This window comes from Vigna angularis, chromosome 6 (genome assembly GCF_016808095.1).
Source record: "Vigna angularis cultivar LongXiaoDou No.4 chromosome 6, ASM1680809v1, whole genome shotgun sequence".
Lineage (NCBI taxonomy): Eukaryota > Viridiplantae > Streptophyta > Magnoliopsida > Fabales > Fabaceae > Vigna > Vigna angularis.
Window position 1 is genome coordinate 9,917,283 of NC_068975.1, and position 14,471 is coordinate 9,931,753.

Genomic DNA, 14,471 nt, shown 5'->3' on the forward strand with positions numbered 1-14,471 from the left:
CTCGATTAATTAAGACTTAAAAGGAACGAAATCATTGGTTTAGAATGCAAATACATAAAATTAAATATGAATGCAGTTTTGATCAATTGAAGAGTATCACAACGATGAAGAGATGATGTTTGTGTTATGAGATGAATATGTTATTGGGGTTAGATTTCACCAAGTTTACTCTCATGTACATAATAATTCTTCTTCTTTCATTAAAGTCAACGTCACTCACTAAATTACTTAAAACTCGATCCCTCGGTGAAGAAAGTCTATCCTTAATTACTAGTTCATATGATTCCTAGCATTCCTAATAATTAGTTCTGAAGATCAGGAGCTTAAGACGACCAAGACTCATACCCCCATCCCTGAGAAATATTGCTCTTGGGAGTAATTCTACAAGAACCTGAATTGTAAGGAACCTCCTAGCACTCATGCAATTCATACATCACGCTATGAATGAGTTAAACAAAGCAAGCATTGATCATAGAATAATTACCCTAACAATTAATGAAAGAAGCATATATTATTAAGAATCAATTCAAGTACATGAGAGTTCACAACGTTACATCATCCCCCAACAACAAATAGAAGTTAGTTCCCCATTGTCATGGTGAAACTAGATGTACGATGGAAAAGGATGAGATAGAAAAACCCTAAAAGTTGAAGATGGAAGCTCCCACATCCAAATCCGCCTTCAAAGAGAGGAAGAGTGTGTTGTTGTGCCTCCTCTGCCAAAGATACAAAATCTATAGGGCGTCTGGGTCCTTTAAATAGAGCGGAATCAAAAAATAGACAAAGCCTAGGCCCATCTCGCTAGCGCTCGGCGCCCCACTTAGGGCGCCCGAGCGTGCTACGATACTAAAACTGGCGCTCAGCTTCACTCGGAGGGCAAGCAGGCATGGTTCTTCAAGAAAAGTGGCGCTCAGCGTCCCAAAAAGGGCGCCTAGGCGTTGTGTGGTAGGCTTTGGCTCTAAGGGCTCCAAAAAGGGCGCTCAGGCTTCGGGCTTTCCTACTTTCTAGTGCTTTTTCAAATCCTTCTAAGCTCCATCTCCTTGGCACTTCAGCTCGGCTTCCATATTATCTCATTTCCTGCCAAAACAAGGGAATTTAGTCATCCAATCATCAAGTTCAACCTTAACTCTCTTATTCACACAACTTAACAGAAAAACATGATTTCAAGCAAGTTTCTAAGTAGAAAAGGGTGCATTTAGTATCAAAATCAAATCACAGATAACGGTATTTTCAACCGTTATCACAACCCCAAACTTAGAACTTTGCTTGTTCTCAAGCAAAAATAAATGTAACTCAGCTTTTCTCAACAATTACTACAATGGCTCAGCCTATTTCAAAACTTTTTCTTCCAGGACAAGTAATCACTTTTATCAGCTCATCATAAATATGTCAGTCAAGATGTACAGATGCCTTAATTCAATCAAACTCAATGTGATGCTCATGTACTTCAATAGATGTTATCCTTAAGAATGATCAATCAACCAAGCAAAGATGAAATCGTCAATTCAAAGAACTACTCCTCACCAAGGAAAATGTTTCACTCAAGCACTGAAAAGTGTATCACTCAAGAACTCAGAAGTCTATCACTCCAACTCAAAGGTGTATACTAAGGTGTTGGTGTCTCTTTCACTCTGTTATCACAATGTCACACAAATTAACTTTGTCTTTCATTTAACCACAATCAATCATACTCATAAGCAAGTTTTCATCACAATGTCTTTTCTCAACTTGTAGCTTGGTTGGGCTAAGAAGAAAATTGGTTTTTATGGACAACAAAATCCTTGTGTTAAGAGAGACATCTATGATTCCATCATTTTTAAACACAACCTCTCTTTCCCAGAACCATCTTCACTTATTCTCAATTTTCCCTTGCATTGAGCTTTTCTTTTCTTTCTTTTCATTTTTTCCTTTCTTTTGCTTTTGCTTTTCATTTTCTCACTACTTAGCTCAATGCTTTTTCTTTTGATCTCTTTTCTCAAATTTCCCAGCAACCCCAAACTTGAACCTTCATCAATACCCCACAAATGTTCTCAACTTAACTCAAGGCAAAGATTTTCAAACAGGGTTTTGAAAACATGCTTAAGGCTCAAAGTTCAAAGGTTAGAACAAATTGTTCTCTTTTTATTGGGCTAAAATCATGTGTAGGCTAAAAAGGGATAACAAAAGATGGCCTTGATCATATTAAACCTGCAAGCAAGTAGTTCAATCATAGAAAATTTGGGCAAAATCATTCATGCTTTCAAAGTAATAGCAATTATTCAAAAAACACTCTGAAGCCCAATCCTCAGAGAGGTTACTTTCAAGTTCAGAATTCAGATAAACATCCTGCTCAGTATCTCAATCAACTTTTTACTTCAAGCATCTTTTTCATACAAATTGTGAGCCATCACCTGTATATAAGCACATCATGCATCACCTCAACATCAATCAATAATGGAGCATCATAAAGCAATACTTATCACACAACCAATCATAATCAAACCATTATATCATAGTTAATTCAAGCCAAGTACATCACCCTATACTACAATCAAACAAAGACAATAAAAATAGTAGTAAAATATAGTTCAATAATGAAAGCAATAAAAACAGTACAAGAAATCCTGTTCTAGAGACAAACTAGCATCCATCAGTAGATGTTATCTACAATCCTCAATCATAATCATCAGAGTCCTCTTCATCTTTAGCTTCGTCTTCATTCTCATCTTCATCCTCAGTGTCCTCTTCCGTAGCTGAAGCTTCAACTGCTCCAGCTCCACCCGGGCTGCAAAGTCCTCTTGAGATATAAGCTATCAATCAGGAAAGGTGGACGTTAGTGTCCTCAGCAGCTCCTGCTCGGCCCTATATAAAGCATTCATCCTCTCCTCCATTAAGGACATGTACATGTCCCGCATCTGAAATGGGACAGCCTCATGAGCTGGCTCCTAGGCTGGCTGTGGTGCTCGCCTATGTGGCCTAAGAGGCTATGGCGGTGGCATTGGGTATCCTGGCTCATCTAATGCATAATACTGAGTGTAGTAAGAGGCATCAATTTCCTTCCTAAGACGCTCCAATGGAGGTGTGGACACATTAACTCCTACAATCTGGCACATATTAATAATCAAGGAGGGATGTCCAAGGGGTGACTTATTACTTACAAAGCGGGCACAGTTCTGGATTTCATCAACTATTACTTGCCCAATATTGATGTTTAATCCCCTTAGAACACAGAAGAGCAAAATAGCCCTGTGGGTAGTAATGTCAGAAACATGGGAGAAGGGCTGGATGATAGCATGTGTAAAGGCCATCTAGTATTTGGCCAAGGCTAGCAGATAGCAACGTCTAATGTAAATTGGTGCCCCCTGCCTGTTCCTTTGGAAGTGTCCACCAAGGACACATAAAACCCGCTCCACATAATCAAAGTCAACTCCTTCCTCCATAGAATGTGCAAATTGGCGCTGCTCTCCATCCTAGTTTGTGAAGTTGTTCACTGTGTCAGCATCAAAAGATATTTTCTTACCCCTGACGTACCTCATGTACGTCTTTTTCTCTCCACCTATTGCCTTTGCAATTGTATAAAATTCTTTTACCACAACAATGTTGGAAAGAATAGGTTAAGATGCCACATTCCTCTAATTCCTTCTATCCATCTCTCTTTTAAATTGTGGAGCCCAGGATGGTATGATTGCCACCTTGCGCTCCATCAACAGTCCTCTACCTTCCACTGTTGGGAAGTATTTTTCATGTGCAGTAGTGAGAAATTTGTTGGAGTCAATGTGTTCTTTCTCCTTCCTCTTGTGTCCAATGGTTTTCACCATTTTCCCTAATGAAGATGTCATTCCTACACCACACAAATTCACAAAACAACAAATATTATCAATCATCAGTACTTGAAACTAAAACAACTCAGAACACTGCTTCTTAACAGCTCTGAGGGCAAAACAGAGGGCCCTCAGCATCACCTGCACTGAATCAAACAGCCAGAACAACTAGAAACCAGAAAAGAACAACCTGCCGAGTCGCGCTGAGCGCCCCTTAGAGGGCGCTGAGCGTGGTCAGAGGATAAAAAAAATGGCCTTAGCTGGCCTTCCACGCTATCCAAATAATTCCTACTCAATCCCAACCATCAATATCACAGTTTAATCGGTCCAAGTAGTAGTAAATCCAGTAAATCATGCATAGACATCACCATTCATCAAAAATCATAATTTCTCATCAACATTCACCCAGAATCATACTTTCAAATGCTTAAATCATAAAATAACATGAACTTACTTGGTTGGGGCCACAAAGATTAATGAATAATGCTCAAATAAGTTGAAGAAATCAGAATCCTAGCAACAAAGCAAGCAAAAACCCCAAACTTGGATGGATGGATGATGCAAAATGAGTGGAAAGTAGGGTTTTTGATGAGAGAGTGAAGGGGAAAGTGAAGAGAGTTCTTAAGGAGAGTATTTAGAGAGGCTAGGAAGAGTGAAATCTAAAAGAGGGGGCTTGGGCGAACCCTAGGGCATAAAAAGAGTGAAGTGGGTCGTCCCTCACGCTGAGCCCAACTTAAAAACCCAAATCTGGAGAAAGTTTAGGTATTCCTAGTCAAGGGCCCTCAGATTCAACTTCAAATTTTAAAGTTTCTTTTCCCATCTCACACATCAACACTCAAATCGAACAATTAATCTCTCTTCACCCCACAAACATCCATCACTAAACACAAACTATGCACACTTTAAAGTAATCAACAATTAACAAATTCAAAACAAACAATCGTAAAACTAAATTCAACTCAAATAACAAAATTCAAATAAAAGAAATAATAAACAAATTAAAATAAGAGTTTTTAAAACACTGGGTTTCCTCCTAGTAAGCGCTTGTTTAACGTCATTAGTTGGACACCATAAAGCTCACGTCACATCTTTGATCTTTGTGTTCTTTTTTTTTTGTCTCCCCACCAACTTATCTTCAGCAGCTTTCTGTTCATATTTTTTACTCTTCTTGAAATTGGAGATTCAATCTCTATCAATCCATCAACTTTAAGTTCTTTCACCACCCATAATTTATTGATGAATCTCACTGGTATGCCTGGCTTGAATTCTTCATGCTTTTCTAGGGATTCTTGATGAACACTTTTTCCTTTGCTATCTTTTCTTCTTTCTTCACCTGTGATAGAAAATAGTTTTTACCTTTCTTGCCTGTCTTAGCAGCTTTTTTACTAGTCCCTGGTGCATCTTCATATGCACCTTTGAGCCTAGTCTTCTCCACCTGGATATGCTGCTCAGCATTGAAGACGTTGAACATCACCTCCTCTTCTTGGTCTTTGAGGGCTATAGTTCAATCATCAACATTGATGATAACCTTGGCCGTTTTCATGAATGGCCTTCAAAGAATAATAGGGATCTCCAAATTTTCCCCCATCTCCATCACCACAAAATTCACCAGGAATCTAAGGTTGATTATTCGAATCACAACATCCTCCACCACACCATAGGGCTTCTTAATGGATCTATCCGCCATTTGCAAGGTCATCTTTGTAGGCGTGACTTCAAGACCACCAACCTTTTCAAGTACAGATAAGGGCATCAAATTGACACTGGACCCTAAATCAATTAGAGCTTTCCCAATTTCATGACTCATGAAGTCGACTTAAAACTGTTGTTTTGCCACTAAATTAAAGTTCAACAAAAGTGCATGTGGTTTTCCTTTTTCAAAACTTTTGTTATGCATTCACAAATAAGATCTCATATAAAACACAGTGAATTTGCGTGCTTTGACAAAAATAACACAAACATGTTCTCATATAATCATAATCATGAAAGTAATGAACATGTAACACATAAACACATGTGTTATTAATTATGTGTTGTCATCATCATAAACCAGAAACTCTGAGATTGTAGGTTCAGCTAAACCAGTGCTCGCCCTATCAACAATCTCAACAATTCCCAAGAGTAGTATTTCTCAGGGATGGGGTATGAGTCTTGGTTGTCTTAAGCTCCTGATCTTCAGAATTAATTATTAGGAATGCTACGAATCGTATGAACAAGTAATTAAGGATAAGCTTTCTTCACCAAGGGATCAGGTTTTAAGTAATTTAGTAAGTGACGTTGACTTTAATGAAAGAAGAACAATCTTTATATACATGAGAGTAAACTTGGTGAAATCTAACCATAACAACATATTCATCTCATAACCTAAACCTCATCCGTTCATCGATGTGCTACTCTTCAATAGATCAAAACTGCATTCATATTTAATTTTCTGTATTTTCATTTTAAACCAATGATTATGTTCCTTTTAAGTCTTAGTTAATTGAGTTATCACACGACTGTCTAGTGCCGAGAGTCTCTTGGGACACGATACTTGGTCTTACCATTTTATATTACTTGTACGATTCGGTACACTTGTCGAAGTCTCAATAAGTGTTGATATTAGAGGTTTGCCAAGTCTCTTGTTGCTTGCTTTCTTGAGTGCATTCAGTTGAAATTTTTTACCCTAGACACTTGAGAGATACAGTGATAGTGCATCTTTGAGGTTTTGTTACTTTTGATTCACCTCTTGAGCTGATTGATCATTTTGTCATGCTTGGAAGTGCTTGGATGATTTCATGAGTATCTGATTTCCTTGATTTGTTGTTGGATATTGTCTACTTCTTTTCTTTGCCCAGATTCCATGAGGGTTGTGTAATTCTATTTATTTCCTTGTGAGTCTTAGTTTTCTGTGTGCTGAGGTTGTGTCACACCCCTGATGTCCTTTGAACTATTCTTTGATCTGCGTCTTGATTTTTCCTAGGAGTGCAAAAGACTAAGTGTAGTCTATTTTGATGAGTCAATATTTTCTTGACTTTACTTAGCTTATTGTGCTAGATTTAATTAGGGAATTGTGCTTGAATGTCCAATATTTCCCCATTTTTGCTAATTGTGCTTAATTTGACCAGAAATTCTTATTTTAATTAATTTGAATTATCTGAGCCTAATTATTTGCATTATTAATTGCAGGGAAATTGTTGGATAATATTTTGGGACATTAAAGGGATGTCACATAATTTAAGACTCTCCACATAGACATTTTAGAATTAATTATATTGTAATTTAGTGGTTTAGGATTTTTGGAGCAACTTTTACAATTTGGGCCAATTTTGGCAAATTGATGTTAGGCCCATTAAGTGGGGGGTGGCTGACTTGGCACCCTAGGTTTATGGTGCCGCCACCACCCACATATAAAAATGAAAAAAACGATGATTGAATGAGAGCAGCGTTGTCATGGCTTGGGAAAAAAATGCTGTCAAGGTTATTGGTTTTCATGATTTTTCTTATGGCTGGAAAAGGTAAAATTTTATCATAACAAGAAGCTGGTAAAGAAGGTTTTTCATCTAGGACAGCAAGTGTTATTGTTCAATTCACGCCTAAAGCTTTTCCCTGGAAACGTGAAGTCTAAGTGGTTTGGGCCGTTCATAATTAAGGATGTCAAATCACATGGAGCAATTAAGTTGGTAGATCCGGCTTCTAGTGATCCGCAAAGAAACTGGGTGGTTAACGGGCAACACCTCAAGCATTATCTTGGTGGAGAGGTACGCCTTTCTACAGTTATGAAGTTGGTGGATCTCTGAGCATTACGGGGTCAGACTTATGACGTTAAACAAGCGCTTATTGGGAGGCAACCCAGCTTTATGAACTTATCTCTTTAGTTAGTTTTAAATTTGTTAAATATGTATTGTACTTGAACTAATGAACTATGCTTGAATGGTTTGCCTAATTTGTTTGTGATAAGTAATATATCTTGTGCTACTGATTGATGTTGAGATGATGCATGGTCTAGTGTTATTGTTAACCCTCGGCAAGTGTAGCCGAATAGTATCAAGTAATAATAAAATGGTAAGACCAAGTATCGTTTCCCAAAGAACTCACGGCCTAAACAATTGTGTGGTTTCTTGATTAAATAAGACTTGAAAAACAAATTCTTTGAGATTTAAATGCAAATACTAAAAAGTAAATATGAGTGCATGTATTGATCAATTGGACAAAAGAAGCAAAACATGATTGAAATATATGGAAAGATGATGTTGTTGGGGTTTTCAATTCATCTTATCCACTCTCATGTATTCAAGAATTCATCTTCTTCATTAATGTTAATGTCACTTTCTAATTTACCTTAAACCCAATGTCTTGGTGAAGAAAGTCTACTCCTAATCACTAGTTTACAATGTCTTGTCTCCGTAGCAATTATTGATGCATTACATTCACGCAAAAGCTTAAAGGCAATCAATCCTCTTATCTCTATGTCTAGGCAATATTACTATTGGGAGAATTCCTTCATGTCTAGATTTATCTATGTGTCAATACAAATAAAATCAATGATCATGCAATTGAATGAATTAAACAAAGCATGCATAGAGTATAGAAGAAAAACCCTAACAATTAATGAAAGAAAGCATATGGATTAAAGAACCAATTCAATACATGAGAGTTTCAAAGGATTACATTGAATCCCCACCAACAATGAAGGTTTAGTTTACCATAATCATGGTGAAACTAGATGAAAAATAATGAAAGAATGAAATATAGAACCCTAGAAGTTGAAGAGTAGAGCTTGAGCATCCAAAATCCTCCTCCAAGGGGTGAAGAAAGTGTGATTTTGCTTCGTTCTGCCAAAAGATACAGTCCCTAGGACGTGCAAGTCCTTAAATAGAACATAAAAATAACAGAAAACAGGTCCAAGCCCATAAAAATAACAGAAAACAGGTCCAAACCCACAAAAATGGCGCTCAACGGCACTTTTGCCGCTCAACAGTAAGTGCGGCTCTTCAGAATGAAGCTCAACTGCATTTTTAGCCCTCAGTGGTGAATTCGGCACTTCAAAACTGGCACTCAGCGGTAATCACCGCTCAGTGCAACTTTTTCTGCACTCTGGTTGACTTTTCTGCATTCTGGTTGACTGGTTGACTTTTCTAGTTGGCTGGTTGACTTTTCTCGTTTCTGGTTGACTTTTCTGCATTCCAACCATTCGGTACTTTAACTCTTCTTTCAAATCATTCCAATAACCTACAAAATCAAAGGAATCTAGCACAAAGCCATTAAATTCACCTTCAACTCTCTTATTCACAAAACTAAAGCAAAAGCATGAGTTAAAGCAAGTTTCTAAGTCAAAAAGGGTTGATTGATTATCAAAATTAAGTATAAAAATAACGGTTTTTCAACCGTTATCACAACCCCAAACTTAGAACTTTTCTTGTTCTCTAGCAAACAAGATGTAACTTAGTCTTCCACCAATCCATACAAAGGTTCACCACATTCAAAAACTCTTTCTTTCAAGACAAGGAATTACTCAAATCCGCTCATAAAAAATAATTCATTCAAGATGCACACATGCTTTGATGTTCACATAATCACATATTATCCAACAAATGTTATTCTACTGAATAACCAACAACCAAGCAAGAATTTTATCATAAAGTGCATGGAACTATTCCTCACACAAGATAGTGTTTCACTCAAGCACTCAAAAGTGTTTCACTCAAGCACTCAAAAGTTTTTCACTCAACTCAAAGGTGTATAATGAGGTGACACTCTTACACTCTATCATCACAATGTCACATGAATCAACTTTGTCTTTCATTTAACCACATATCAAACACACTCACAAGCAAGTTATCATCACAAGGACTTTTCAAGGCTTGTATTGAGGCTGGGCTAAGAAGAAAATTGGTTTTTCTAGGCAACAAAATTCTTGAGTTAAAAGAGTGCACAATTCATTTATTCTCATTAAATCTCAACTCTCTTTCTTCTTTTATGTGAGAAATCAATATTCAACTCATTCCCAAACTTTAATTGAATTGAGCTTAACCTTTTCTTTTCTTTCTTTTCTTCTCCTTTGCTTTTTGTTTTCGCTTTTTACTTTTGCCCAATGCTTTTTAATGAATTTCACAAAGTTCTTTCCGGTTTCTCACCACCCCAAACTTGAACCATTCTCCATTACCACAAAACATACTCTACTTAACTCAAGGTAAGGATTTCAAAAAGGGTTTTTCCACTTTTGAAATTTAGGCTCAAGGTGCAAAGGTTAGAGAAAAAATTGATCTTTATTGGGTTCACCTATAAACATTGGCTCTAAGGGAGAAGAAAAAACATGGCCTTGATCATTTGTAACAAGCAAGCAAATGGTTCAATCATAGAAAATTAGGCAAAATCAATCATGCTTCCAAAGTTTTGGAGCCCAATCTCTCACATTTAGATAAACATCTTGCTCCGTATCATAATCACAATCACAACATCATGCATTTGTTCGCATAGCTCGTGAACCACCAACTGTATATCAGCATATAATGTGCACAATCTCAACATCAATTAATGTCCAAGCATCATCACACAATACTCATCATGCATAAATCACAAGCAAACCATCATAGTAGATAAAGTTTCAAACTAAGTACATCACAACCCTATTCTAAAAACATAAGCAAATAAGTTCAACAGTACAAAACAAAAGATAAAAAAAATAAAAAAATCGTGCTCTAGAGGTGATAGCATCCATCAGTAGATGTTATCTCAGCTCTTCATCAAGCCCTGCTATCATCTGAATCTTCCTCGTCTCCTTCTTCTTGGATCCTATAGTCTTGATTCTTTTGCCTGATGAGGAGGTCATCCTTGCATCAAACACAATTCACAAAACCACAAGACACATTGTTAAGCATTAGTAAACTACAAACAACTCCCTAAAACACTCCTTATCTTAGAATGCTCTAAGGATATGAAGAACTCAGCCCCCAACAGCAATGCTTGTTAGCAAAATGATGAAGATGAAGTTTTGATGATATCTAAATCAAGTCAAGAGAAATCAAGATTCAAGATGTTATGAAGACTTGTATTGCTATGGAAAGCTTTTGTAATAATTGTAGTTTAGTATCTAGGACTTAGATTATTAGTGGTTTTATGTTTGCATTGAAAAGTGATGTAAAAATGAACCAAGAAACAAAAACTGTGCAGTGCTAATCGATTAACAGAGGTCAGTAATCGATTATTCCAGAGAGCAATGGAAAAGCACAGCAACGCATGCTAATCGATTAACAAGGGATGTTAATCGATTAGCGCTAATCGATTAGCATGGGCTGTTAATCGATTAGCAAAGTGTCCGTTTGAAAAACTAGTCGTTTTTAGAGCCGTTGGACTATCCGTTGGAGCGTTAATCGATTAACCACTTAAGATAATCGATTAACACAGTGAGAAAGGCTGAAAACAAAAAATGGAAGAGCCTTTGGATGAGTCTATAAATAGACTCTCATTTCCTCTCAAGATCAACTTGAGAAACTCTTCCCTTGTGCTCAAATACTCAAAAACTCTTGAGAATTGTGTGCTCTTGCTCAGCTAAGGAAACTCTGTCTGTAGAGTTGGTGAAATACTGCTACGGTGATAGAGGAATAGCTGGTTCATCCTTGGTGTGTCTAAGGAAGTGTTCGGAAGAGGAAGTCATCCTTCGTGAAGTATTTAGAGGAAGTGTTTCATCCTTTGTGAAGATTCAAAGGAGGTGTTGTCTCATCTCTTGTGGCATCAAGAGAGGTGTTTTCTAAACTTTTACAAATTGTATCTTTGTGATTGTAGTTTGTAATTGTTTTGTGATTAGTGAATTGTTTATCTTGTTTTGAGATAAGCAACTGGACGTAGGATTGGTAAGATCCGAACTAGGATAAAATCATCTGTGCAAATTTCTCTCAACCTTACTCTATTTAATTGTTATTATTAATTGCTAAGTAAGTTTAATTGAGTAGAAATTTTTAAGGCACACGTTTTTAGTAAGAACCAATTCACCCCCCTCTTGGTTTGTTATTCCACTCTAACCATTCCGCTGCAGCTGCTCTGACAATGCTCTCACCAAACCCCAAACTTGAGTGAAAACTTGGTGCAAAAGTGTTTGAAAGAGAGGTTATGTGAAGGGGGAAGAAGGGAAAGGTGAAGAGAACTCTTTGGAGAGTGCTTAAGAGTGTGTGGGAAGAGGGAGATCTGAAAATAGAAGTAAAGTCATGCCCTAGGGTATAAAAATAACCTAATGGGCCTAATTCTGCTGAGCCCAATAGAACCAAAATGGTCCACCCAAGTCTGTAGCAGTCGCGCTCAGCGGTAATTACCGCTAAGCGACACTTGCGACATCAACTCTCCTTCTTTCTAGCTTACCCTAGGTGTCTTATACCCATGCCTCTCACTCACCCAATGCATTTAAGTTCTCACAACAGTCATATATTCAATCCCTATAATGCATCTAAAGCATAATCAAAACAAACAAACAAAGATAAAATCCATCAACTGGGTTGCCTCCCAGGTAGCACTTGTTTGACGTCACGAGCCTGACCCAAAATCCTCCAACACCCTTCAATAGATGCAAATCTTTATGACCAACACCCATCAGTAGGTGTATACCCTTTTCATCAACACTCATCAATAAGTGTATGATAGCATAGTATCCTTCAGTAGATACTCTTCCACCTAACATCCATCAGTAAATGTAAACCCTGTAACAAACTTATAACCAAAACAAAAATACCAACAGTTCAAAATTACATCACCAAACCAAAAATTAAAAGTTCTTAAATCATTGGGTTGCCTCCCAACAAGCGCTCTTTTAACGTCACTAGCTTAACCCAATAAAGCTCAAGTTCCATCTTCTTTTTTTTCTTCTTTTTACTGAACTTCTTCATGAATTTGATAAAACCAAGAACCTGTTTCAATGTCTCAATCATAGGAACTTTAATCTCCAATTTCTTGAAGATTTCCATAAAGTGCTCAAATTCCTTCTTCTTCCTATGATACTTCTTTGGATGAGGAAGAGGTTTTTCATATGATTCTTTCTTTTTTTTTCTCTCGTCCTCTTTTTCTTTTCTCTCACTTTCTTTTTACTTATCTTTTTCCACTCACTTTCTTAATCTTCAAAAAAAATTTCTTTTCTCTCACTCTCTCAACCACTTCTATTTCTTTTTCTACATCTTTATCTTTTTCACTAAACTCTTCTTTTTCTTTTCTCTATATCTTTTTCTTATCTAAAATCTTGTCACTTCCAGTGATAATGGCTTGACATACCTCCCTAGAGTTAACTTCAGTTTCAACCCTAAAATCATCCAATTTCTGAATCATGTGACCAAGCTGCATCTCCATCCTTTTACATGATGCTTCAATGCTTTTCTGAGTGGAGATGGACTCTTGCATAAATTGTTGAAAGACGTCATCCAACTTTGATAGAGAGCTTTGTTGTTGCCATTGTTCTTGTGGTTGGTTCTCAAATTGTCCAGCAGCTTGCCAAAATTGACTTTGATCCATGCTTGAGTGAGGTTCCCACAAGTGGTTGAGATTACCATGGTAGAATTGAGTGCCCATATAGTTAAATTATTTTCCGAATTGCATCCTGCAAGCATTAGGCACAAAACCCTAAAAAACATTTGTTAGCACAAAAAGATAGAGAAGATAAACTAATAAGATAAAAAGATAGAAAGATAGGAAGATAGAAATAAAGAAGATAGAAAGAAAAAAGATAGAAAGAAAAAACGAAAAGATAAAAAGAATAAAAAGATAAGAAGATAAAACCTAAAAAGATAGAGATAAACATAAAAAAAAATAAAGAAAAAGATAAAAAGATAAAAACAAAAAGATAGAAGATAAAAACAAAAAAAGATAAAAATTCAAAAATCAAGTAAAAGTTAATCAATAATCACACAAATAGATTAGTTAAACCATGAGTCCCCGGCAACGGCGTCAAAAACTTGTTAACCCTCAGAAAGTGTAACCGAATCGTATCAAGTAATAATAAAATGGTAAGACCAAGTATCGTTTCCAAAAGGACTCACGGCCTAAACAATTGTGTGGTTTCTTGATTAAATAAGACTTGAAAAACAAATTCTTTGAGATTGAAATGCAAATACTAAAAAGTGCGTGTCTTCTATTTTTGCCCCTCAGCTACAGTTTTGCCCCTCAGCGGTGATTTCGGCACTTCAAAACTTGTGCTCAGCGCAACTTTTTCTGCACTCTGGTTGACTTTTCTGCATTCTGGTTGACTTTTTTGGTTGGCTGGTTGACTTTTTCTGGTTGGCTGGTTGACTTTTCTGGTTTTTGGATGACTTTTCTGCACTCCAACCATTCTGTACTTTAACTCTTCTTTCAAATCATTCCAATAACTTACAAAATCAAAGGAATCTAGCACAAAACCATTAAATTCACCTTCAACTCTCTTATTGACAAAACTAAAGCAAAAACATGAGCTAAAGCAAGTTTCTAAGTCAAAAAGGATTGATTGATTATCAATATTAAGCATAAAAATAACGGTTTTTCTACCGTTATCACTTATATACAGGTGCTTTCTCATAGTTTTGTTAAAAACTGATGCATGATTTCAATTGTGATTAAATTATTGGGCAGGATGTTATTAAATTGTGGAACTTGATTTAACCTATGAGGGATTCAGCTCCAGAGTTTTTGATTGATTGAATGCTATTACTTTGGAAGCATGATTGATTTTCCCTAAGT